Genomic DNA, 24,648 nt, shown 5'->3' with positions numbered 1-24,648 from the left:
CATAATTTCAGATTCGGACATCAACCGATACTAATATATGCATCCGTTTGGGTTAAAGAAAGAGGATCTCGTCTAGGTAAACAAAGCTACCAGCGATCGTTCACAAATGCGCTTAGCTCAATTTCAAAACGAGAATCCACATTTTTAAAGCCAAAACTTACTTAATCTTATATGTATAATTATTTTATATTGTCTTTTAGTTTATTTTTTGCTATATCTCGCGATATAGCGCAAATGTTGCGTGATCGGATTAAAAAAAAAATCTGCGATGTCTAAAACTATTTTTAATTAGTCGGAGCTAAAACCATTAACAATTCTTACCAATATTACATAATTGCGCTAATATCGGCCGATAATATCGGTTGGCAGATATTATCGGGCATCCCTATTAAAAACCGATCGATTTGTAAAATATAGTTTAGCTTCCATCATTGGTTTTTCTCTTTGCAATTTGTTTGAATTTTGAAAAAAAAAAAAAATCACAAATATGGACAGAATTTCAGGGTTTACTTAAATCTATCGCAAAACTGCTAGTCTTAGGATATTTTGAATATTTAGCTTGAATTGTAATGAAAAAACATTTGTAAGTAAACATTTCCTGTTTGATTCAATTATAGCTGTTTTTAACTGTTTTGTTTTTAAAAACATTTTCCGAGCCTTTTTCATCTTACTCACAGGCTACCTTTAATGTAGTATCTTTTTAATCTTCCTCTTTGATGTTTGTCTCTTTGACTCTGCTCTTGCCCACTCTCACCTCCTGAATTGAATGTTATCTTATATAAACAGCTTCGGCAGCAAACATTTCTGCTTTGAACTCCCTCACTTTTTACAGTCCAACTGTGTTTTGCAGAATAAAATGAATTTATTATATTCCATAGACTCTGGAAATGCTGGAGGCTGTTTTCTGAGATGTTATTTTTTATTGATATAATATTAATAGCCTAAAGAAAAAAAAAATATATACACTGTACATATTTATTGAGTTTTTTTTTTACGTCAAATAAAACTTTAATTAAACTCTTCTTTATAAACAAGAACAGTATTATTCTTACATTATCAACACTGATTCTGTGATGCCGATTTCCTTCAATTGACAGCACATACAAAATGTAACATTTTCTTTCGTCGTCCATTCATTCAGTCATTTCATTCCCACTACAGTGATCAAGAAATATTTTCAACAAATTGCACTCTGTCACAGGTTCTCTCTACATTTCCACATCTCACAGAATAAAGCGCTGACTGGAATGAGGTACTAAATGGAAATGGGTTCTTTCCACTTTCCAATTTTCTGGCAAATAAAAGCTCGTACGATAGGTCTGCCTAACAGATTATTTTTTTCCTTGTCTTAAAATAAAATGTCCAACATTAATAAATTTGACTCGAGCCCTATTTACAGTTCGGTTCAACAGCTTAACTTAAAACAGTCCCAGCAATGCTACATCTGAAAAAACAACATTGCCGCGGTTCGGCCAAACGTATTCGTCTGACTGATGATGATGGTATTTTAAGCGTTTTACGATCATTGGCGTACTTGACGACAGTCATTACTTTTTAAGTTGGGTTTTAATAAATATGCGATAAAATCAAAAGTGAGGACACGTTTAAACAGAAGATTATTTTAAGCCAAAACAAAAAAACAAAAAAACAGATTGTTCTGTATCATACAAAATGTCTTCAAACTATGGGTATAATATTAAAAAATCTGCATAGTGACGACTACCGAGGAAAGCTGGAGACTGACTTTAAAGATAAATACTTTGAAGCCGACACTGACCTTTGGTCGAGTCAGACATCTGAGCCATATTTGATTTGATTGATTACGTGGACAAAGAGTGGACTCTTCAAAGCACATGCTTGCAAACAGTGTATTTACCGGAGGACCACACTGCCAGAATAATCAATAAGGAGGACGGAGGACGCACTGGGGGGTCGTAACAATATATTGTATTGTGTTATATTTTAACTTTGAACTAGGTAACCTGCATCGTCATTAAAGATGATTCACATTTGCAAGTAACTTTGAACTAGGTAACCTGCATCGTTATTAAAGATGATTCACATTGGCAATGATGTTAACAGCTGACGTTAAAATGATAACGTTTACAATTTGACGCATCCTCATTGACCCAGAGAGGGCGATTTGTTTATTTCGGGTCGTGCACTGAGGAGTGTAAACTAGCTCACTGTGTTATTTTATATTTTTCTACTTTGAGTAAAAAAAAAATTGTTTTGATACTTTTGTTGTTATGTTCATCTTATTTAATTTGCTTTGTTATTTATATTTACTTCATATATTAATACACATTCTCTAGTGTCAGTTTTTTCAGTGCAGGTGCTTCAAAACTGGCAGGTTAATAACTAAAATAAAAAACTTTTTTTTTTTTTTCTCCCATATCGCCCAGCCCTAACTCAGTGTTACTGCGTGTCTTCAGGACAACTCTTACAGTTAGTCTTGCTCCTGTTTTTGTTCCTGGTGTTAACTTAAAGACGTAAAGCGGACATACAGCATTGTGCGAAAGTGACTTTGTCAGCATGTGATCTGTGAGAGCGACAACGGCAGCGTGTATCCTGTAGTAGAACTGTCTCTTTGTGTTTACTCTCTGACCTTTTAATCTTTCTCCGGAGACATTTCTCTTGTCCTACACGGCATTGTCGGCACCAATGGGAAAATGAGTGCCAGCAGCCATTTATCTTGATGAAAAGCAGAAGGATGGCTCCATTTGCATTTTCTTATTACACTTTTTAATTGAGTTTAAAATTTTACAGCAGAGTGGCAGGACGAGAGAACGTGCTGATGTCCTTCTGAATAAAAGTCAAGTTCACAAAGTGTTTCCTCAACACTTTAGTCCTGGAGAAGCTACCGGCGGCTAAATGTTAACCCCGTTGTTGCCACACAGTAAAGTCATGGTTAAATACTATGCTGATATATTAATATTAATACTAATAAAGAATTAATTACCATATTTTTCAGACTATAAGTCACGCTTTTTTTTCCATCCTTTGGCTAGGTTTGCGACTTATATATTAAAATATATAATTTTACACGTTTGTTATTTTCACACTGACAGCCGCCAGAGGGCGCTCTAGGCCTGTGCGCCAGTATCTGCTACTCCTGAAAGTCGTACTTTTTTCCATCCTCTGGCTGGGTTTGCGACTTATACTCAGGTGCGACTAAAATATATCATTTCACATGTTTGTTATTTTTACACTGACAGCCACTAGGGGGCGCTCTAAACTTGTGTTCCAGCATCTGCTACTCCTGTGCCACTGAAAATTTACATGTTTGTTATTTTCTCACCGACAGCCACAAGAGGGCACTCTAGCTAGCTGATGCGACTTATACGCCGGAGCGACTTCTATATGATTTTTTCTTCTTCATTATACATTTTTTGACTGCTGCGACTTATACTCCGGAAGTTATACCGTAACATTCATATACACTAAAAAAGACAAATTATTTTACCATATTCTTGCTTCCTTTTAAGCATTTCTGTTACATCTTTATAAAACATATTTGACTATATTTACTGACATGTACTCTATTATTATCATACGGTCTTCAATATGTGGCATGTCACACAAAATGGCCGAAAATGGCCACAAACGTCTCAAACAGTAAAAACCCGTACAGTCGATGTTTATTACGGAACCTCGCAGCTCAGTCGTGTCTCAGAGGAAAACATGTATTATTGTCAGAGCAGAATCAAATCAATAATCTCTGCCAATACCTTTCATTTCTCCCTAATCAATTGGTCAGCTGATGTTTCCTGTTCGTTATAAATGAACATGTCAGCACATGCTCACTTTTCGATAAACAGCGTCGGCTCTTTTTTTCTTTCAACCCTCCAGAGGCAGAGAGATGTTGTGATTCCTCTCCATGTTTCTTTCAGTCTCCTGACCAAATTGTATATTCAGTATTATAAACAAGTTCTAATTTTATAGTGTCTGTCAACACCTTAACATCTACATAAAAAACTGCGCTGCAAGAATAAAAAATATATTCTCACTGCCGGAAAATTTCGTTGTTTTTTTGTTTATCTCTTTGAGTTGTATGGTTTACTTTACTTCTTTGAACGTTGATATGCTCAATATATAACAAGAAATCTGAAAAACCTAATCTAAAAACGACAACTCTTCTGTGCTAAAGCGTACAGGGAAAATGAATGACTTTTAGCTCACACGGACACAGGAGTTGCTGGTCTACCGCTGCCTCCTGTGGTCAGTTTGTGTCACTGTGACAAATCCGAACCGAGGTTTACGAATGACAATGACGACAGAATAAAATATTTTAACTTTTGGTAAAAAAAAAAACACACTAGCTCCTTTGGATGTTGTCTGGGATTATGAAAAAAAAAATCAAATATATATAAAGAAAAAAATAGTTTAATTTTATAAATGATGTATTTTTCACTCCTCAACTATTAATCTACTATAGACCACGAAGGTGTGGTGGACAAACTGAGGAAGACCAACGTCTGACTGAGAGCCACTGTGTGTGTGTGTGTGTGTGTGTGTGATCACTTCACTGTGACTCAGGACAGAAAGTTTTGTGTGGACCGTCTCACATTACAGACAGAAAAGTGAAACTCAACACTTCAATCTGTTTGTCTGTCTTCCTTCTTCTTCAACTATCTTCACCGCTCTCACTGCGACTACCGCCTGGTCACTCGCAACAGCGGTTGTGTGGTCACTCCGCACGGTGACCGTCTCCGGTGTGACAGCCTTAAAAGATGACTCACAGTTGTCACAGTAACCGTAACTGTCCCAGCAACTCTCCCTACTGACCGTCTCCGGTGTGACAGCCTTAAAGATGACTCACAGTTGTCCCAGCAACTCTCCCTACCGCCGGCTGAAACGCTAAGCGTGGCTCCCACTTAACTTCTCCAACAGCACGAAGGAAAGACAAAGAGTCAGATGAGAGGACGACCGAAGCAGAAGAAGAAGCTTAGCATCACCTCCCCCCTCTCTCACCCGTCACCTCCCCTCCTCTTCTTCCTCCTGCTACTTCTCTCTCTCTCTCATGATTCTCCTCTATCTATTCTTGTTCCGACCTTGTCCTCATGTTCTTCTCGTCGCCCTCAGCTCTGGTTGGCTGTTACCACAGCGGCAGACATGGGAAATAATCCCCGTGGCAACGTCTCTCTTTCTCTCTCTCGCTCTCTCTCGTTTGTTCCAACAACAGCTGATTTGCTTCTTGTGTTTCTCTGATTCTGTCTCTGGTCCTTCACTACTTTCTCTGTTTACACCTCCCATTAGCTCCACCTACTACTTTTTCCACTCTCTCTCTCTCTCTCTCTCTGTATACAAGGGATAAAACTGACAAATGAGGTAGTGAGAGACACACAAAAGTAGAAATATCACCTGAAAACTTTCTGTCTGGTACCTGACTTTTCTTCGATGACAAAAAAAAAAAAAACCAACCCTTGAACAACATCTTATTATCCGCAGTCAGGCGGTGATGCTGTTTCTTAAGACAACAAATATAGAGTGAGGCGACGGAGAAATATTTAACACTGGAGTTGTTGACCTACTATACCTAAGTACAAACGTGTGTATTTTAGGACGTGACAATTTGGCATCCTTGGTTTTGATCAATTTAGTAACAGAACTGATCACCGGAGACGGCAGTAAAACAGCAGCTCAGTCCCTTTGAGACAAAGTCAAAGATTTTCTCGGTGGACCGAAAGAGTAGTTTACAGAGTAGATTTCTTTCATTTGCTCCTGTTGCCAAAACATTTATGTTCTCAGACACTGAAGATAGCGACTATCTCCCAAGCGAGGGAGTATGTTGGGGTGAAACATCTCCCAAGCGAGGGAGTATGTTGGGGGTGAAACACAACATTAGTGTGGAGACAGAAAAACACCGAGCGGCTGAAGATAGCGTGGCTGATGAAGTTTTCAAATCCGGAGCTCTCGTTGACATGACGCGCTCCTCATCAATAACGCAGCCGTACAAGTCAACGTGACAGGAGTCATCACCGCGCCGCATTCTCACACTGGCCATAAATTATTCACAGATGGACACTGAGTGACTGATTAAAAAAAAGCACGCATTAAACCTTTACAGTCAGAGTGTCCTCGGCTTCATGCGATCACTTCGGCGGGATTAAAGTTTAATGATTGGTGCCGAGAGTCGACATGAAGACGTGAGCTTCACAGCCGGGAGGAGAGTGATTGGGTCAAAGGTGCTAAAAATAAACGTAATCTTTAACATGTTTAATGCAAACACTTGCTTTTATGCTGATGACACCATGACGTACAGCTCCGGATCGACCGGAAAAACCTGCCACTCGTTTATAAAATATGCCCATGCATCCATCCATCTACCAATCCACCCATCCGTCCGAGCCTCCATCCTTCCATCCATCCACTTCCAATACCGGTGTTCACTTTTAAATTAATGAAACCATGACTTACAGTTCTGACCCTACTGCCAACCTGGAATCCGTCCAAACACTCATTCAACCGTCTGTCCCTGCGTCAAACTTCATGTCCATTAATCATCCAACCATTTATCCATCGGAACATTAATCCGACCTCTCGTAAACCCTTTTCATCCCCTCAACGCTAACAACATTAGAATCCAGAAGGAAGCGAAGACACTGAGAGCAACAGTGACGAGGTTTCTGACTAATGAGCTGCTCTTATTCTACAGACATGCACACACACACACACATATACAATTAAATCCTTGACTGACGTTGTCATGGTAACCGTGGATGATTATTAATACCTACTGTGAAACCTGGGGATGATCTTTAAGTGAGTGAATGTCCTGTTGTAAGACTGGAAAGGCCTGGTTATTTCTGTGATTTACATGAAGTTAGAACACATGGCAGCCTGCGCTGTAAGTGCCCCCTGCTGCTGAAGATCAGCAAGGGCAGGCACCATGACAGCAGTTCGACAACTTTTCTAGCTCCTGACTCCGGGGACCTCCTTTGCAGTGCTACAAAATATGTAAAGAAACATCCACTTTTAGGATGGATTTTACTGTTATAATCAATCATTTTCAATAATGATTACATTTGTTTAACATAAGAAAATTATTAACAAACATGTCAATAACAATAATAAATAAAATTATTCAGTGGGAATATGCTTCCACGGTCTCTTTGGTTGTCTGTTAACTTTGCACTAGCAAGCTACGTACTAGCTCAAGGAGCAGGGCAGCCTGATAACAGACACAAGACACCAGGTCTACAGGGATTATGACTTTTCGTGCCAAAGTTGCGGCAGTCACATGAGGTGCGTTCGGATGGGAAACTTAAGAATCCGACAATTACAGGTTTATTCATTTAATTATTATTGTTAATTTTTTGTCCTTTTAACCAAAAGATTTGAAAACCTTTTGAACTTAGTGATGTTGACAATGCTGGACCGACATCTCTTATCTGATGTGTTGTAAAAAAAAATATATATATATATCTATATATAAATATATATATAATGAGTATCTGGACTTTGGTGTGGGAGAGTTAGCTTTTTTTTTTTCATTTCATCAATGAATAAAACAAAACCTCTGGTCCAAAAACTTAAAGGAACCAGAGGGACCAGCTGAAGAACAGAGAATTAAAACTGGGAACTTTTCCAGATCTGACTGAGTCACTCAGGCGCCACAGAAACAAGATCCACTGAGACAAAGAGAGAGAGAGTCAAGACGCAGCTCTGCCAACTGGGCCTTTGGCACGGTGACAGCTTTGTGTGTGTGTGTGTGTGTGTGTGTGTGTACCCTCCTGCTGTGACCCGTATTGTCAGCAGCAGGCAGAACTACTAACACACTAACAAGTTAGTGTGTTAGCAGCGGCGCTGTCTGACCTCTGGCTGCACTGATGGACACAACCGGCTGATCAATGACACACATATTGACGCGCATTAACAACACATCGTTGTTTGCTTTTATGATGGATGAAGAAACATCACAGTTTAATTCTAACACTAGAAAACCACCTTGTTTTTTACTGTATGTGCGCTTAGCAATTAAGATCAAATGCGCATGTTCTGCCTAATCATAAAATCTAACGATGTCTCTTTACCAGAGTTGGAAAAAGTAATTTAAAAAAGTAACTTTACTTAGTCTTAATTCTACTCAAGTAAAAATCTACTCGAGTAAAAGTAAAAAAAATACTTAAGTTAAAGTTACTTAGTTACTTTAAATTACTTGACGCAAAACAGGTAGAGTAATAAATCCAATCTGCTAATCATCTAATTTTTTTGGTCGTCACCAGCCATCAACCAATGATAACGTCTCTTAGTCAACGTTATCTGGCTACGTTAAAATAGTGGGAAATCCACTCACGCACAGCCTCGCAAATTTTCTTTCAGTTAGTGACAACTTTATTTTACCTTCAATTGTTTTTTCTCAGTAACGGGTTCTTTTCCAATGTAGAGAAGTAAAATACTTGAGTCAAAATGTACTGGAGTAAAAGTAAAATTACCTGTTCCCAAAACTATTTAAAAATGAGAAATTACTCACAAAAACTACTCAATTACAGTCACTTGAGTAGCGGTAAATGGAATTTGTGACTTTCCACTTCTGCTTTGTACAAGTTAATAAGACAGATCGCACCGCACCAACATCCAAAACCAAAATAAATCATCTAACTTTACATATCCATAGGGGCTCTGATTGGCTACATGCTACATTTTTCCTGTTGTGCAAGGGTCTTATAGTAAGATACAGCCTTGATTCACATTACATTTTTCAGACTGAAATAGCTTGATATTTTATAAACCGACACTGTCATGGTAAAGCAGCTCACAGCAGCCTCTGTCTGAACTGTCACTGGGTGTCACGATTGTTTTAATGTTTCGCACATACCTGTACGTGCATTCGCGAGAGTGTCTGACAGAAATGCAAAACATTTACCGTGAACAGCAATCAGACCAAAGGCACAGATGTGAAAAAAAAAAAAAATGATGTCACATGAAACTAAAATAAACTCAAAGTGTTAGTGAATTTCTCTTGCCGCAAGTGTGTGTGTGTGTGAAATAGACATAAAACGCTGGTTTTTCAAAACAACTCACTCAGAAGTCTTTGGTGATATTAATAACATAGAGCAAGAATTCATTTTTAATGAGATGAAAACAAAAAGGTCAGTTAGTGGGCTTCGGTGGAAACAAATATTTTGGCACACAAATCAAAATAAGGCTGCATAAATACATAAACAAACAGACAATTATTTCAGTGGACAGTTTTTTTTTCCCGCTGTATCTGACTGATTAATTAAAATGTTCAAACTGTGGTGCGGTGGCTTGGTGGTTAGGGAAGCGGACTTGGGTCTGGAAGGTGTCAGGTTCGGTACCACAAGCTGCCAAGTTACTGAGCAAGGCACCGTCCCCACACACTGTTCACTTTGGTGATGGGTTAAAAGGTCAGAGGTCACATTTGATTGTGTGCTGTGTCACAATGACAATTTTCCACAGATGCCATCAAATTCATTGATACTTTTTATATTACTACTTCTTAGGGATGTCACGATTACTCCATATTAGACATAATCGCAGTATTTAGTGCTGAGGTTAATTTATCGTAACGTTTCCTTAATACCGTCAGAAAATAATATGCCGTAACTATAGTTAAGCGCAACTCAATGTGTGTTGCTTTGTCTTTGCTCCCTGCAAGTTGTAGAAGAGAGGCGTAACCACGTGGGGGGGAAAATAGCAGAAGTAACAACGGTGCGGCAGAATCAAAAGACGTAAACGCTAAATGCTAACGACCAGGCGGTGGCGTAAACGCTAAATGCTAACGACCAGGCAGTGCCACGTCCGCTCACCAAGTCAAAGTAAATAACAATTGCGTTTTTTTTGAGATGGAATGGCCGTTGGAGTTTGTGCAAACAGAAGAACAAATGGTAAAACTGGATGAGATTTTTTTTTTTTTTCCAAGTAAGAAAGGTCTACTTTGAAAAACATGCAGTGAAGCTAGAGTAGCTAACGAGTTTGCCATCAACAGACGTGAAAAATAAGGTCAAATTTAAGTTAGATTTGTGCATTTTCTCAGGACATTTCTTAGGATGTTTAATTTGTGGATATTTACAAATAAATACTGTTACTACTGGATAATTTATGGGTAGTATGAATGCTAATAATAAAAAAAAACTGTTTTATTATATTTTTTTCAGACAAAGTTTTACAGGAATTTACACTGTATCACAAGCCACAGCACACGTCGCTGTGCACAATGCGAACGAGTTTTAATTCATTTAATTCAAGTGTTATGTCAGGTGCATATGTCTCATTTCCTCCAGACCACAACTGGACTTCACCCAGGCCAAATGCAGGACGCTCACATATAACACATCTGATGAACAACAGGATTTCTGTCTTTTTCATTTTAAGTGGGGCTAAATTACTTACATTAAAAGTAACCTAATGGAAATGACCGCTTTAGTTTAATTATTTTAATAATCCATGTACCTTGATAAGATCCAGGTCCTCGGCGTACTCAGAGAGCCTGTGTGTATGCCCAGACACATGGAAAATTAGACGAGGTGATTTCTGTTTAATTACAGCGGGACCGTGACATCCCTACCACCACTGCAACATAATGATTAATTTGGAAGGATTCTGAAGACGGGGCTTGTTCAAAATCAACAACAGCGTATAGCTGTTTGACAGAAGACCAACACAGTAACAGCCTAATTTATCGACTGTCGTACATCTGCAAATTAGGGTTCCTCTCTCTCACACACACACACACACACACACACCGCTGTTATTATAAAGTTGTGAATTAATTAAAGAGTTCATGTAAACAGCCTACGAGTACTGGGTTTTATTTCTAGCGTGTAATCACACGGTAACTGACGTTGTAAGCCAGGTTAAGGTGGAGGAGGGTGTGTAAGTGCGCAGTTATTTGTAACCAGAGAAGGAAGGTAAAAAAAAAATGGTGATTTTTCCCTTTGACGTGTTATTGAAAATCTGTGTTTTTGATGATCTCTCCTGCCTCGTGTGGTCACTTTGTGTTACTGAGCAGCAAGAAAACAACAAGAACAACAACTGAAATCACGAGTAACCACCAATACTTCATCTACTCTTTTTTTTTTTTTTTTTTTAACTCCATCTCCAGTCATCTCATGTTGAACCTTCCATTACTTCTCTTTGTTTACACGATCTCTCGGTCCATCAATCAACTGACAACCAGTTTAATTGGACATAATAAACAAACAGATCTATCCTAAATTCTTCTTTCTCCTTCCTCCCTCTCCTTCTTATCTGTAACTTCTTTCCTGGCCTTTCCTCTACCCCTCTCTCCCATTTCTTTCTGTCATTCTCTCTCTCCCCTCTCTTCATCCCTTCAGTCAGTTAAACTATTCTTCCTACTCACACAGACAGAAATAGAATGATGGAGGCGAGTGAGAGAGTTGTGCAGGGACGGGGGACCAGCGGACACGCACACCGGTGCTAGACTCAAATATTGTTATATTGGTATTAGAAGGGTAGAGGAAAGAAGGTAAAAAAAAAAAAAAAAAATGTGAGGAAAGTCTTGCATCAGCAAAAATGTATCCATTTTTCTCCTAAAACTTAATTTGTTTCTGGGGTTTCGGAAAGGGATTGGTTCACTCCCAGCACTCATCAGGCGATGGATAGTTGGCCGGTCCATCTCTGGACCCCAAATGAAGACAAACAAGCGAACACTCTCACGCTGGGGGTCACTGGGTCATTCTACCACACAGTGGAGGTGCTGTCACTTACTTTTGCAGAGAGTTATGGCAAAATCCACCATAACAAAACAATTTAACTGTGTGTTTTCAATAAATAAAGACTGCTCTTGCAATGATAACTTTGTTCATTTAATGTTCAAGATTTATCTTTACCAGAGGTGGAAAAAGTAATTTTAAAAAAGTAACTTTACTTTGCCTTAATTCTACTCAAGTAAAAATCTACTCGAGTAAAAGTAATTAAAAAAAACTTAAGTTAAAGTTACTTAGTTACTTTAAATTACTTGACGCAAAACAGGTAGAGTAATACATCCAATCTGCTCATCTCATTTTTTTGGTCGTCACCAGCCATCAACCAATGATAACGTCTCTTAGTCAACGTTATCTGACTACATTAAAAAAGTGGGAAATCCACTCACGCACAGCCTCGCAATTTTCTTTCAGTTAGTGACAACTTTATTTTACCTGCAATTTTTTTTTCTCAGTAACTTACTTGAGTCAAAATGTACTTTATTAAAGTAAAATTACCTGATTTATTTTTAGCGATTTTTAGCTATATTTATTTTAATTGCCTATGACCATACATGGAAGTGGAGCCAAATACTTTTCATTTAGAAATATTTTTTGTGAACTAAATCTCACTCACATTTACACTAACATTAAAATTGTTTTTAAAAAAACCCCTAAATACAGTGTTCCTTCTCTATATCGCGGTTCTCCTTTCGCTCCTTCAGTACATCGCAGTTTTTTGTATCCGTTCCGCGGAAGCTTTTTTTTAAAATTTCCAATATTTTCATTATTTTCGTGATAAAAAAACATTTGTGCATAATTGTGTGGGAACGGGTAATGCAGTCTAGCGCGGGTTGATAACAGTGGGCGGGAGGTTACGTAAAGGGTAAAAATATATACGTAAATAATATAATAACTATCTCGCCCATACTTCGCGGATTTTCCCTTTTGGTGGTGGGTCTTGGAATGCAACTGGGAACGTATTATCAATAATATCAAATACTGTAAATCTCAGTCAACCAAAATTATGTCAGTGGTTTCTGCTACACAAAACGCTTTTATTTTGAAGGGATGTGCTCCCTCTTTAAAGTTGTTTGCGGGTCTTACTTAATTTGTTTGAAAAGTGTTACTCACTTCAAAGTGACAAGGTTTCACTGAATAACATACAAATAGACACACAAGTCCGTTTTGAATGTTCACACACTGGAACACATCCGAGGTCCAGGCATCAATCAATTAATCAATCTGTCAGTCCATCAATAAGGCACACGATCAATCAGTGAAAATAGAGACGCAAGCGTGGATTTAGTGGGTCTGGGAGTCTGCGTGTTCTCTGTCCTCTCACCGAGGAGCTGATGATCAGAAACACATGTAAGTGAAATGTGCAATGTCAGTGGGACACACACACACACAGGCGCGCACACACACACACACAGTTCCAAAGGAATGTAAGGGAGTTCAGGTCAGCTGGAGCAGGACCAGAATCTTATGTGAAAACAAAAACATAAGAGTCTCCAAAAAACTGACTTGGAAAGGATAGTTCCAGAGAAACAAAAACATAAGAGTCTCCAAAAAAAACTGACTTGGAAAGGACAGTTTCAGAGGTTGAAAAAAAGTTTAAAAAAAAAAAATGCTCGAATGTCGGTCGACTTTGACACTTTTCAACTCTGCTGTGACAGTACGTAAGTGACGGCCAATCAGGTCCCCAGAGGTTTGGAGTCCAAGTGTAAATACAGAAAGGCTTGACTTGAGAAATTTGTGATCAAGACACAGAAGCGATCTCCCAAATTTGCCAAGTTTGCCGTGAGCTGCCATTACTGAGGCGTTAGTGTTTCTGTTTACGACATGGCACCCAAAGTTCATTTGTCCTTAGGAATCAGATCGCACTGGACATAGCTGACCGAGCCGTCCCTACCTATTACCTCGCTCTACCTTATCTCCAATTGCGACCCCATACATCAGGGATCTCCAACCTCCGGTCTGGGGACCATTGCCGGTCCGTAGGTCATTTGGTACCGGGCCGCAGTGGGACAACGTACTTCAGTTTTACTCAGATTTACTTCATTCAAATCATCAACAAGATGTCCCCAGATGTCCCCAGTAACGGCTGATACCGGCCGACTGGTCCTTTGTAGAAAAAAGGTCAGGGACCGGTGTCATACGTGACGCTGTGCGTCTGTGAACGTACATGTAAAAGTGTGCGTGTTAGTGTGTGTGTGCGTGTGCGTTTGACTTTATTGTTTGGATCCAACCTGCAGCATTAATCAGGAATGTGAGTCTCCTGTTACTGGGTCACACCGAGGGAATGGACTCACCGTGTGTGCGTGTGACTAACACACATACACGCACATTCAGTGTCCTAGTTCAGATTTAGCCTCGTCCTCCTGTCTATTTTTTTTTTTTTTTTTTTTTTGGTTTCTCTGTGAGTTCTTATTGCGTTGTCAGACCCGTGAGCACATCTAACTGTGTTGCCAGATTTTGTGAAAGAAGCATGAGCACGATGCCTACCACAAGGCCCGCAACGACGCGACCCACCTGTCGACCATCTACATGAGACATATAACTGCATGTATTTAACATCAACAGAGATTTTAAAATCTCAGTGGACTACGGTGTGGTTCTTAAAGCACGAAATAAAAAAAAAATTAAGCAAACAAAGTAAATCGGCTCGGCGGAGAAGGATGAGAGTGACTCATTTAGCTGAGTGCACTGAATAAATCTGTACAATGATGCCCTGTTGTCAAGATGATGGACGGCTGTCAGGATGGAGGAGGAGATGATGAGGGGGGAGGGCTGTGGGGAATGTCAGAGTGATTTGAGATGCTGACAGTGATGTCATGAAACAACGACCCGTGACCCTCCGTGAATGCTCACTGCCACGAGGGAATGACCCTGCCGCCGCTACACGCCGCTATAGACGCCAACATTAGGAGAAAACAAAAGTAGAAACAAAACGCGTAACGTAAAAAAAGGAGATAGGAGACGGGAAGGAGGAGAAAGAGAAGAGAGAAAAAGGGGAAATGTGAGAAGAAATGTTTTTAATGCGAAGGAGGCATTACGAAGAAAATATAAAATGAAAGGGATTAGTATTTTATTAATGGAGTTCTGTAGTAAAATTGGTTAAAAAAAAAATCGTTGTCGCAACTCGGAGCTCCATGTGCGGGAGAACTAAATTTGTCCGCTTGTTTCTCAATCCACTCTCTCTTTATGGCGCACCGTACCTACTGTACCAGGAGCACCGGAAAACTCGCCGCCACATTTGGGTTCATGACGTCCTCCGGAGGGCGGCACTGAGCCGGCTGAATTTCACCATCTCTTTCAGGAGCGAGTAGTAATTTTTTTTTTTTTTTTTTCAGAGTGATTCTAACTCCACAGTCCCATCAGTAACACCCAGGACCATCACATGACGCTTGAGCTTGATCGCAGCCACTCGAGTAGTACGAATGTGACTAGCTGTTGGTTCTCACATGCAGCCCATTCTTAAACTGATAAATAACTTCAGCATTATTTAACTTTTTTTTATCAATAAAAGCCCACGGTCTACTTCAAATAACACAATAAAAAAGGTTTGTCATCATTTAAAACGGGCATCAGTATCAGGTCCAACGATTCATTCAAATCCTTATCGTACTTGAAAACATGAACTAATCCAGTGACCCATTCTTCGGAGACAGTGTTTCGCCAGAACCACCTGCCTCATGATGTGTGTTTTCCTACTGCACTTCAATGTCTCACTGCCCTCATATAGTTTATTTAAGTAGGTCAACAATGACAGCAGTTCGGAGACAGAGGCTCACTGTGAGATGTGTTCTGTTGCAATACGATGCAAATGCAAAAGACACACAGCAGTTAGATGAGGCATTTACAACTCACTCAAAGGGTCACTTTTTAAGACTAAATTAACCATTTTTTTGTGTGTGTTAATTTACTTATTGATATATGGCAATAGTGCTGCACACTTTCAGTAACAGCAGCAGGCAGTGATTTTCATGGAAATGCACTATTTATGGCACTGCTGTGTTAAATATGCAGAAAGTTACATTTCCTTTTTTTAAAAAATGTTATTTATATATATGTTTATATATATATATAATCCCTTGTTTTATTGAATATAGCAAAAAGTGTATCCGTCTTCATACTTTTTGTTGCATAACCAACACATATATACAAATATACAAATATACTGCCTCATTTATCTTCTGCCTGTGACAACGGTTCCCAAACAAACAGAACAACCAAGCAGCGCTGATACCACTGTATAAACAAGTTCTTAGGATCCAGGACAGGAAAACACGAATTTATCCTCATTATTAATAATTCAGAAAAACCACAATAACACCAGCACGCTTTAAAAACAAATGTGTTTAAAAACAGCCAAGAAAGGTGAGCAAAATAACCTGGCCGTCATCCAGTAGGCAGCGTTCCAGAGCAAAAAATAAAGCAGCATGAGGGCAATCAGAGTTCCAATTTGAAACAACAACAGAAAGAAAGAAAAAACAAAAAAAAACAAACCACCAATCTAAAACCATGCCAACGCCTGGAAATATTTAGCCAAGAGGTAAAAAAAATTACAATGTCGACTTGTTTAAGAAGTATTTGTTACTGTATTTATCGTCTTTAACATTTTACCTACTTTACCCACTGTAAAGTCTCAGGGACTAAAAATTATAGTTTTGTTTTTTTTTTTTAAATGTTCTCTGTGATTAATGCAGAGCCACCCGTGAACCAAACAAAATGAAATGAAATGAAATACAGTATAAGAAGGGAAGGAAAAGGGAAGGAAAAGGGGAGGAAAAAAATGGAAGAAGAGGAGCGAAGGAGAGCGACACTCCTGGCGTAATCGAAAAAAGCCCACGTTCAAGTGTCACCTCCTCTTCAATTTGACCCCTTCTGCTGGAAAACAGGAGCAGAATACTGATACGGGGATTATTACACACACACACACACACACAAACACACACAAACACGTGAAAAGGAAAAGTAATGACTTTCTGCTTCATTCTCTCGTTCTCATTTCACTCTGACCTGCCAATTCCCACTGAGCTTCCAGTGAAGGTGCACGTGTGTGTGCATGTGTCTGTACGGGTTTGTGTGTGTGTGTGTGTGTGCATTTGAATGTGACTGTGTATGTTTACCATTGTGTGTCTGTGTGTGTGTGTAGCACACATGCAAAGCAAGGCAGCAGACATGAGGGGAGGTGACACAACATTTCCAATTAGCACAGCTGCTGCTGCTGTTGCCTGAAAAATAGCATCAACTTATACTTTTACACAAACAAAAAGCAGCAAAAGATTGAAGTGCAAACAAGTAGAAAAATAAAGATTTTTTTTACTGTTTGGCTCCTTTCAAAATCGAGGCCAGCGGGCCAAATGTGTCTCGTCAAGCCATTTCACGCATGAGCTTGAAAAAAAGCGTTTAGTTGCCTTATATTAAGAGATGTCCGATAATACCAGACAACCGATATTATCGGCCGATATTAGCATAATTATGTAATGCCGGTGAGAATCGTTATCGGTTTTTTCCTCCGATAATGATCTAGAAATAGTTTTGAAGTGAATGTGAAAGTGAATTGTTGTCATGGTGACACAGCACACCACTGCACATATCGGAATCGGAAATTAAGCGAATGGGCATTATCGGCATATCGGATATCGACAAAATGTTAATATGGGACATCCCTATTTGTAATGTAATAAAGTCCATGCTGCGTGAATTAAAAGGTTAATTTTTGTACAATATTTGTAACTTTAAAATTATGTTTCATTATTCACCATTGGTGATGAGCAAGAAATGAAAAGAAATAAATAACGAATGACATTTCCCTTTTCGAACAAATCGGTTCACTAAGAAATTTTTTAACCAAAGATTGCCCCGGCTGTCGTACCATAACTCTGTTGCCAAACAAGCCAACAATAACAGTGGAAGAGTTGCTACCGATTTTGATCAACAAATAGCCTGCGGCAACAGTATTTCGGAGACAATAATTTGTAAGACATTTTGTGGATTTCGGAGACAATAATTTGTAAGAAAGTGAACATTGCGCAATCACGACTCCCCAGCAACAGTAAAGATAAATCAATATGCCTTTCCTATTTGTAGCTTTATTCTTTATTCAGTTGTGTTTATTTTATTTTATTTTTTTGTTAGATCTAATTATTTTCATTGGTTTCCTGTATGAACTTGTACACAAAATACTGTTGAAAAAGTTTGAATAAGCAGTCATCTGGATTCTGAACTTTTTTTTTTCCGAACTTTTCAGTTCATGAACAAACGATTTAAATTTGAAAACCGAGGTTCCTCTGTAATTTTAAGATGAGTTTAAAAAACACTGCTGCCTTAAAAAAAATATTATTATTACGTGACTTCACTGTTTGAAAGGCATAGTTCAAATTCACCTCAGTGAAACAAAACGACACCCTAAGACTCAGCGGCAGACCAGCATCTCCCACGTCTCCCAAGTCACGGATTTTCTTTAGAACGTTAAAGTGATAAGTGACGACTTGAACGTTCAAGGTTCGGACACGTCCAAAGCAACACAAACGCACGGGCGATGAAGAGGATGGATGTAGAAGGAATGTTTTTAATGTGTGTTTATTATTCTCAACCATTCATTTCATGCTTCAGTGAAGAGCTTTGGTGTGACCTACTCCTCCGCTAACTCCCTTCTCCTCCACCTCCCCCTTCTGTTCTTTGCACCTCCTTTTTTGTCAAACCGCCCTTCTTCCCTGCTCTTTTGTGTGTGTGTGGTTTTTTTTTTTCTTCACTCTTCCCCTTCCCTTTCATTTTCTTCCCTCTCCCTATCTCCTCTTCCCCATGTCTCCTTTCCTATGTTCCTCTTTTTTTTCCCTTCATTTTCCTTTGGTATCTCCTCTTTTGTTTCCTCTCCTCTCCGGTTCCTTTCCTTCCCCCCTCTTCTTCCTTGTCAGTCTCTCTGATTTTATTTGACTACAGCTGGAAAGAATTTCCTCAAGAAAACTTTATTTCAAAAGTCCAGTTCTCACAGTAGTATCTTTCTTTGTCTCTTCCTCCTCCTCCTCTTTATCAGTTGTTAGTCCAACAGCGGTAGGTTTTAAGTTGCTGCAGCTCAGACGTTTAAACTAACACCTCCCTTCCTCCTTCTCCTCCATCCTCCTCTCAAACTCTGAAGGTCAGCAGCCGCTCGGCAGCAGCAGCCAAACGTCGGTAATGATTACCGATTTCATCAATTCTGCTGAAGCCGGGGAGAAGGTGAGGGTAGGAGGAGGGAGGGAAGGAGGGAGGGAGGTTATGGTGGAGCAGCTCCCCGGGTGATGACCAATCAGCATAACAAATAAATAAATAATTCAGACCTTGACCTTCAGTCCAGCTGAAACTGGGTAAAAAGGACAGTATAAAGAGCAGCAGCGGAGGCGGCGGCGGCTTCATGAGGATATCCATATGTAGCAGGATTCAGTTAGCGCTAAATAAAGCTAACGTAAATAAATACGCCTGACAACCCCGTAGTCTACTCCAGGCATGGGCAAACTTTGGCCTGTTCTGGCCCACCAAACCTGTCCAAATTATATTATAATTATGCGCCATCTATTTCCCCAATAGATGGCGCACTCCAGGTTTATTACTTTTTACTTGGAGGTTTTCATTTTGCCATTTTTTTTAACTTCCAACCCCTCAGTAAAAATGAGTTAAAGAAAAGAAAAGTGGACACTGAGTGCCGAGTGTTAAATAACGATGGACAACAAAATATTTTTTCGCGGAATTACGATCAACAGTTGTATGTCTGATATGCCAACAAACAGTCAATAAACTACGAGGAGTAGAAAAGGCTCAAAGCATTTATGTCTGGCTTTTACACCAACACTTCTCGTCTATCCATTCCTGGCCCGAGGAAAAGGCTCAAAGCATTTATGTCTGGCACTTCTCGTCTATCCATTCCTGGCACGAAAATATCACGTTTGTTATGTCAATCACAGTCACACTTACAGAACAAGTAAAGAAACAAACCAAATAAAAAAAATAAAAAAAATGTGAGGGTGATCATGACTCATATGTGAACGGCAGCGAGACTCAGAGGCAGTGGTGAATTTTTGAGGAAATCACCGCAACACCAACTCAGACAACAGCGGTTTTGTTGGCAATGATTATCATCCAAACGAAGACGAACCAAAACGAACAATAGGTCCACCTTTATCTGAACTCGGGCAGTATGCTAAAAAAAATAGACAATTAACTTGTCTATTTTTTCAGTATGCTAAAAAAAATAGACAATTAAGTTCAAGAAAACTAGTTTAAAGTTTAACTACAATTGCCAAACGTCGACCAAGAACATAAGAAAAAGCTAACATAAAAGCTAGAAATAGCTGAAAATCTTAAGCTCAAACGGAAAAAAGATGTTTGTTTATAAATGTTCTCGGACCAGATTTTGATACCGTCATTTATGCACATTCGAGAGAACTGCTACATGTACAGACTTTCCAGTGTTTTGTGTTCTGTTCACTCTGAGAAAAGGCTTGACTTAGGTCATGTAAAGTCAAATGACATGTCTGCTGATAGCACATAAATACGGAGAGACACGGCCAGAAAAGAAAACAGCCAGGAGGAGCGGGAGCAGCAGTGATAGAACAAAGAAGCGGAGAAATGACTTTCGTACAACACACACACACACAAAATCGAATGTCATAGAGTCCAACCACTTCGACCACTGACATTATAACAACTGATTTTGAGTTTTTGCGTATTCTTGGTGTTCTCAGGTAAAACACTGGAGAATGATTTATGGACTCCCCGCATCACAGTCCATAGAGAAACTAAATATTTTACCATCACAGCAGACACTGCAGTTGTAGTTCACCTGATGCCTCCATCACAACACGTTGAAATGTGTTATTTTTGTAGTTAGCCGTTTGCAATTCTTTGTTCAGATTGACCCCAGTGACTGACCACAGGAGGCAGCAGTGAGCATAAATCACTGACTTTCTCTGTGAATTTTGGTGTGGCTCCAGTTTCCCTATTTTCTACTATATGTCATATCATTAAGAACATAAGTTTCAAACCAAATCTACACCTTTCTTTAAATACCTTATTTTACTCATACTTTTCAGAGCCAACCTACATCTCAGTCTGGTTCCAGCTCTGTTCCAGTCACTGACCATATGTCGGTCCACTGAACTATCAGACATAAAAAATAGAACAAGACTTCAACATATTAAAAAAAAAAAACACAGAAAAGTTGAACACTTCTATTACTTTCGCGTTTAACCAGCCAAAACACAATTCAAGAAGTGGACACGCTCTCTCTCTACTCACACACACACACACACAAAGTGTCCATTTACCTGCTGCTTGTGCTGCTGAGTTAAATCTCCTCCAAGTGGATGTCGTTTGCCGCCAGCAGGTGTTCTCCCCTCCGACCTCTGGCCCTGGGGCGGCAGCAGCAACAGGAGGGCGATGGGGACGATGAAGATGTGGAAGATAAAGTTGAAGGACTCACTCCGTGCTCTCTTCTGTATGAGGAAACGGTTGTGTCGTCTCTTTTGTAACTAACTTCGGCACGGCGACGCCTTCCTCCAAAAAGAAAAGAAGGTCTTGTGTAAGAAAAATATTATCCATCAGCCTCTAACCATCTCCCACCCCTTCTGCCCGCCACTCTCTCACTTTTCAGACCAACAGCGTCACGGAGTTCTCAGCTGCAGCCACAAAAGTCGCCGCCGCCGCCGCTGCTCCCTGAACTAACGCTGAATCCATCTGTTGCAACACGTCTGCTTCTACACTTTCACTCCCACTGCTTCTGTGTGTTTGTGTGTACGTGAGAGGGAGAGGGAGATAGAGATATAGAGAATACAGAGAGAGAGAGAGGGAAAATAAGAGACAGGGAGGCGGAGAGGTAAAATGGGAGGGAGACAGAGCGAATGGGAGAAGAGGGAGGAGCCTGAGCCTCACCGTCAGCCAATGACAGGCTTCGAAGCCCTTTCACTCGGCCTGGACAGGACTCCAGAGAGGAGCGACAATTAAACACACTAAGTGGTTTTTATAAATTGTGAGCACATTCACGAGCCACTCTTCAACCCGTTTAACTCACCGTCTAACTATTTCAAAAGCGTGCCTCATCTTTATCCTTACTCTATCTTCTACCCGGTCTCTAATAACTCTAATTCTGACTATAAATACCTAATATCCTCTTTCTTAGTGAGGGTCTGAAAAATGTCCCTACAAGTATAGCTATACCTAGAACACACATACACACTTACGATAAACTCAATGTGTCAAACATATGGCCCGCTCGCCCCAAATTGGCCGGCTACGCAGTTCAATCTGGTCCAAATAATAAATACTTAATGTTTGATATGTTTTGTCAACTGATATGTCATTAAATATTAATTTTTTTTTATGATATACTTGTACTTGAAACAAATTAAACATGGCCGGTTAGCTCAGTTGGTTAGAGCGTTCGATCCCCATACGGGCCCCTGAACCAAAATAAGTTTAATTTCTGAAAAATATCCATATTTATATATTTGAATATCTTTGCTTTGTTACAGTTTCACCTTCATATTAGTTACACTAACTTTTAGTCATCCAGAACTATTAGTCATCCAGAACTAAAGTTCTGTTCAATAGGCTTCTATTTAATCCCCTTATTTATTTCTCTACAGTCATTCAAACCCTCTCTTGTTGTCATGACATCAAGAGCTGTGCCACGTCCCTGTAGCGTGATCAACATCAACATCACCATCACCCAGGCTGTGAGGGAATTTCTGGGCCACAGGGGGAAGGTGTCGGCTCCATTATCATCTTTTAGATTAGGTGGAAAATGCAAATCGAGCTGTAGAGTCACCGCAGCCTGTCTGGATCTAAGTCTTCATTGCTGAACTACATCAGGTCTCACTGTTGACAACTCAACATGGAGCTCAACAACTAGGACGAGGCAATCTAACCTCTGCTTCTGTGATTATGAGTACACAGGAAGGTACAGGAAGGACAAAAATACAGTGGTGTCCTTTGTCGCTGCACTACGTTGGTTACACCAGGAAAGCTTTAAAACGTGTTGGACACAACGTCCAGTGGAAAGTAATTTGGTTTTTTTTTGGGTTCAAGACTGGTCATTGTCAAGATCCAGGTGCTGTGCAGTGGGATTGAACGTTGCAGAGGCTGAATGGTGTGATTATATTAGGGTGTATAGACATGGACATGGACATGTTGGATGGCTATCCTCTGTCGGGCATGCTCCATAAAATACACTGTAGCCGTCTGCCTGGCTTTAATAGGAGCAATATATAATCTGCATGTGAGTATGATCTTGTTTTTTTTTTTCCTAAATGTAATATTCATTTAAACATAGCAATAGCAGCAACAGTCAATTGGGGAAAAAGTGACTGCTTTACTGATGACGGCTTCCCAGTTCTTCCTGAGGGTCCCTAGGGGAATAACACCACATTTAAGTACCTGGGAGTGTTTTTGCTCTCAAGAAATTGCAAGTGGATCGGAAAGGTGGACATAGAAAAACAAAATGTAAGGAAAGATTTTAAAATGGAAGTGACTATAACCCAACGTTTGACGCAAAACAGAGTCTTGGTAGGAAGCAACGTTTGACGCAAAACAGAGTCTTGGTAAGGAACAATCTTGTTGCGTCCCAACTGTAGCACCGGAAAAATCGTCTATGTGGCCCATACTTGCACATTTTCAGTACTGATCCAGTATCTTTTTTTATTGAAGTAAATTAGTAAACTCAAGTACATTTTTTTTTACAGTGTGGCCTGGTACCAAATCACCTACGGACCGTCACCCCTGGACCGGGGACTCCTGTATTAGAGCACCCCAGAGGGTCATGAATCTCCGGTCCCTGAGGCTAACAGAGTAAAACGGAAGCCTCCTTGTAGACTTTTTCCAAGAAGTTGAGCCCACCCTGATACAGAAATCCCATACTTTATATATTGCTCATTCTACAGTCCCTCACAATGATGTACTTATTAACATGGAAAAATGTAAAATATTTATTTTTGGGGGGGATTTTTGTCATTACTGTCCATCTTGACAATGTCTTGTAAACATGTTTGCTCTCAAAATGTCAACAATAGCTGACCATATTAATCCGCCTGCAGTCCTTCAGAATCATTTTTGGCATTTGTGTCAGTCAGCTTGTCAGCCCAAGACTCACTTATTGCCCTGTACTCCGTGAGGCTGGTCTGACGCAAGCGGGCCTCTGACCTACAGAGGAAGCGTCCACACACACACACATGGTTGTTGATTCAAGCTGAAATCTGTTTTCAACCGTGGCAAACAAAACTAAAAAAAAAAAAAAAAAAACCTTTAGTGTTTATGGAATAAACAGCAGGAAGAGAAGTTCAATATAAGAAGAAATGTAATAGACATCAATGAAAATCCTTCACTTTCACACAAACTAGCTTAAGAAACATAATGTGAACTAATGTCAACCCTATCAGTGCGATGTCTCTGAGGGTAGTCTATAATGAACTCCTCTGCAGCTGCTCCGACATCTGTTTGAATCCAGGAGATTATCAGCAGTAATGAGGCCGAGGTTGAACACCACACTGTCATTCTGTCACACGTTCAGGGGAATGATGGGCTTCTGCTTCAAACACAGTGGCGAGCGGAAAAAAGGATGGGAATCTACATCTACATAGACTATTAACATTTGTGACCTTGAAGCCTGTGGATAGCATTTGTAGCATGGATATACTCCTTTACCTGCCACGGGGTAATTATTATTATTATTTATTGCCCACGCACTGACTTCTCTGTTTTACTTGTAGATGTAATTTTTATTTACAGAGTTTCATTCCCAAAAAGTCACTTTGAGGAGCTGAATCGCCAAAACCATGAAGCCATAGCCTCACTGCAAAACATAAATCACCGAGCGGGTCAAGCAATCCAATTCCTGCAGTTGCTGCCTTTAGTTAGGAAACAGAATGTGGACGTAAATTCAGCAGTGTGTGGAGTGTTGATTTTCTCCAGGGGGGCTCCCGCGGGAGACTGCGGCCGT

At 39.8% G+C, this 24,648-nt stretch overlaps 1 protein-coding gene across 6 annotated transcripts in view; it reads right to left on the bottom strand.

Moving 5' to 3' along the window:
* sulf2b (sulfatase 2b) overlaps positions 1-24,648 on the bottom strand; it is a 61,405-nt gene that overhangs the window by 18,271 nt on the left and 18,486 nt on the right. For 2 of the 6 annotated variants that reach the window (XM_025059648.1, XM_017035919.2), the window contains exon 3: positions 20,984-21,208. The gene's annotated coding sequence lies outside the window, so the exon portion shown is untranslated. Of the gene's footprint in view, positions 1-20,983; positions 21,458-24,648 lie in introns of those variants that run through there. The other 4 variants (XM_025059649.1, XM_025059650.1, XM_008317955.3 and 1 more) reach the window with 4 other exon arrangements.

The sequence above is a fragment of the Cynoglossus semilaevis genome, chromosome 10 (genome assembly GCF_000523025.1).
Source record: "Cynoglossus semilaevis isolate Cse_v1.0 chromosome 10, Cse_v1.0, whole genome shotgun sequence".
In the NCBI taxonomy this organism is placed as follows: Eukaryota; Metazoa; Chordata; class Actinopteri; order Pleuronectiformes; family Cynoglossidae; genus Cynoglossus; species Cynoglossus semilaevis.
The sequence above is the reverse complement of the archived record's forward strand: the minus strand, read 5'-3'. Positions and strand labels throughout refer to the sequence as shown.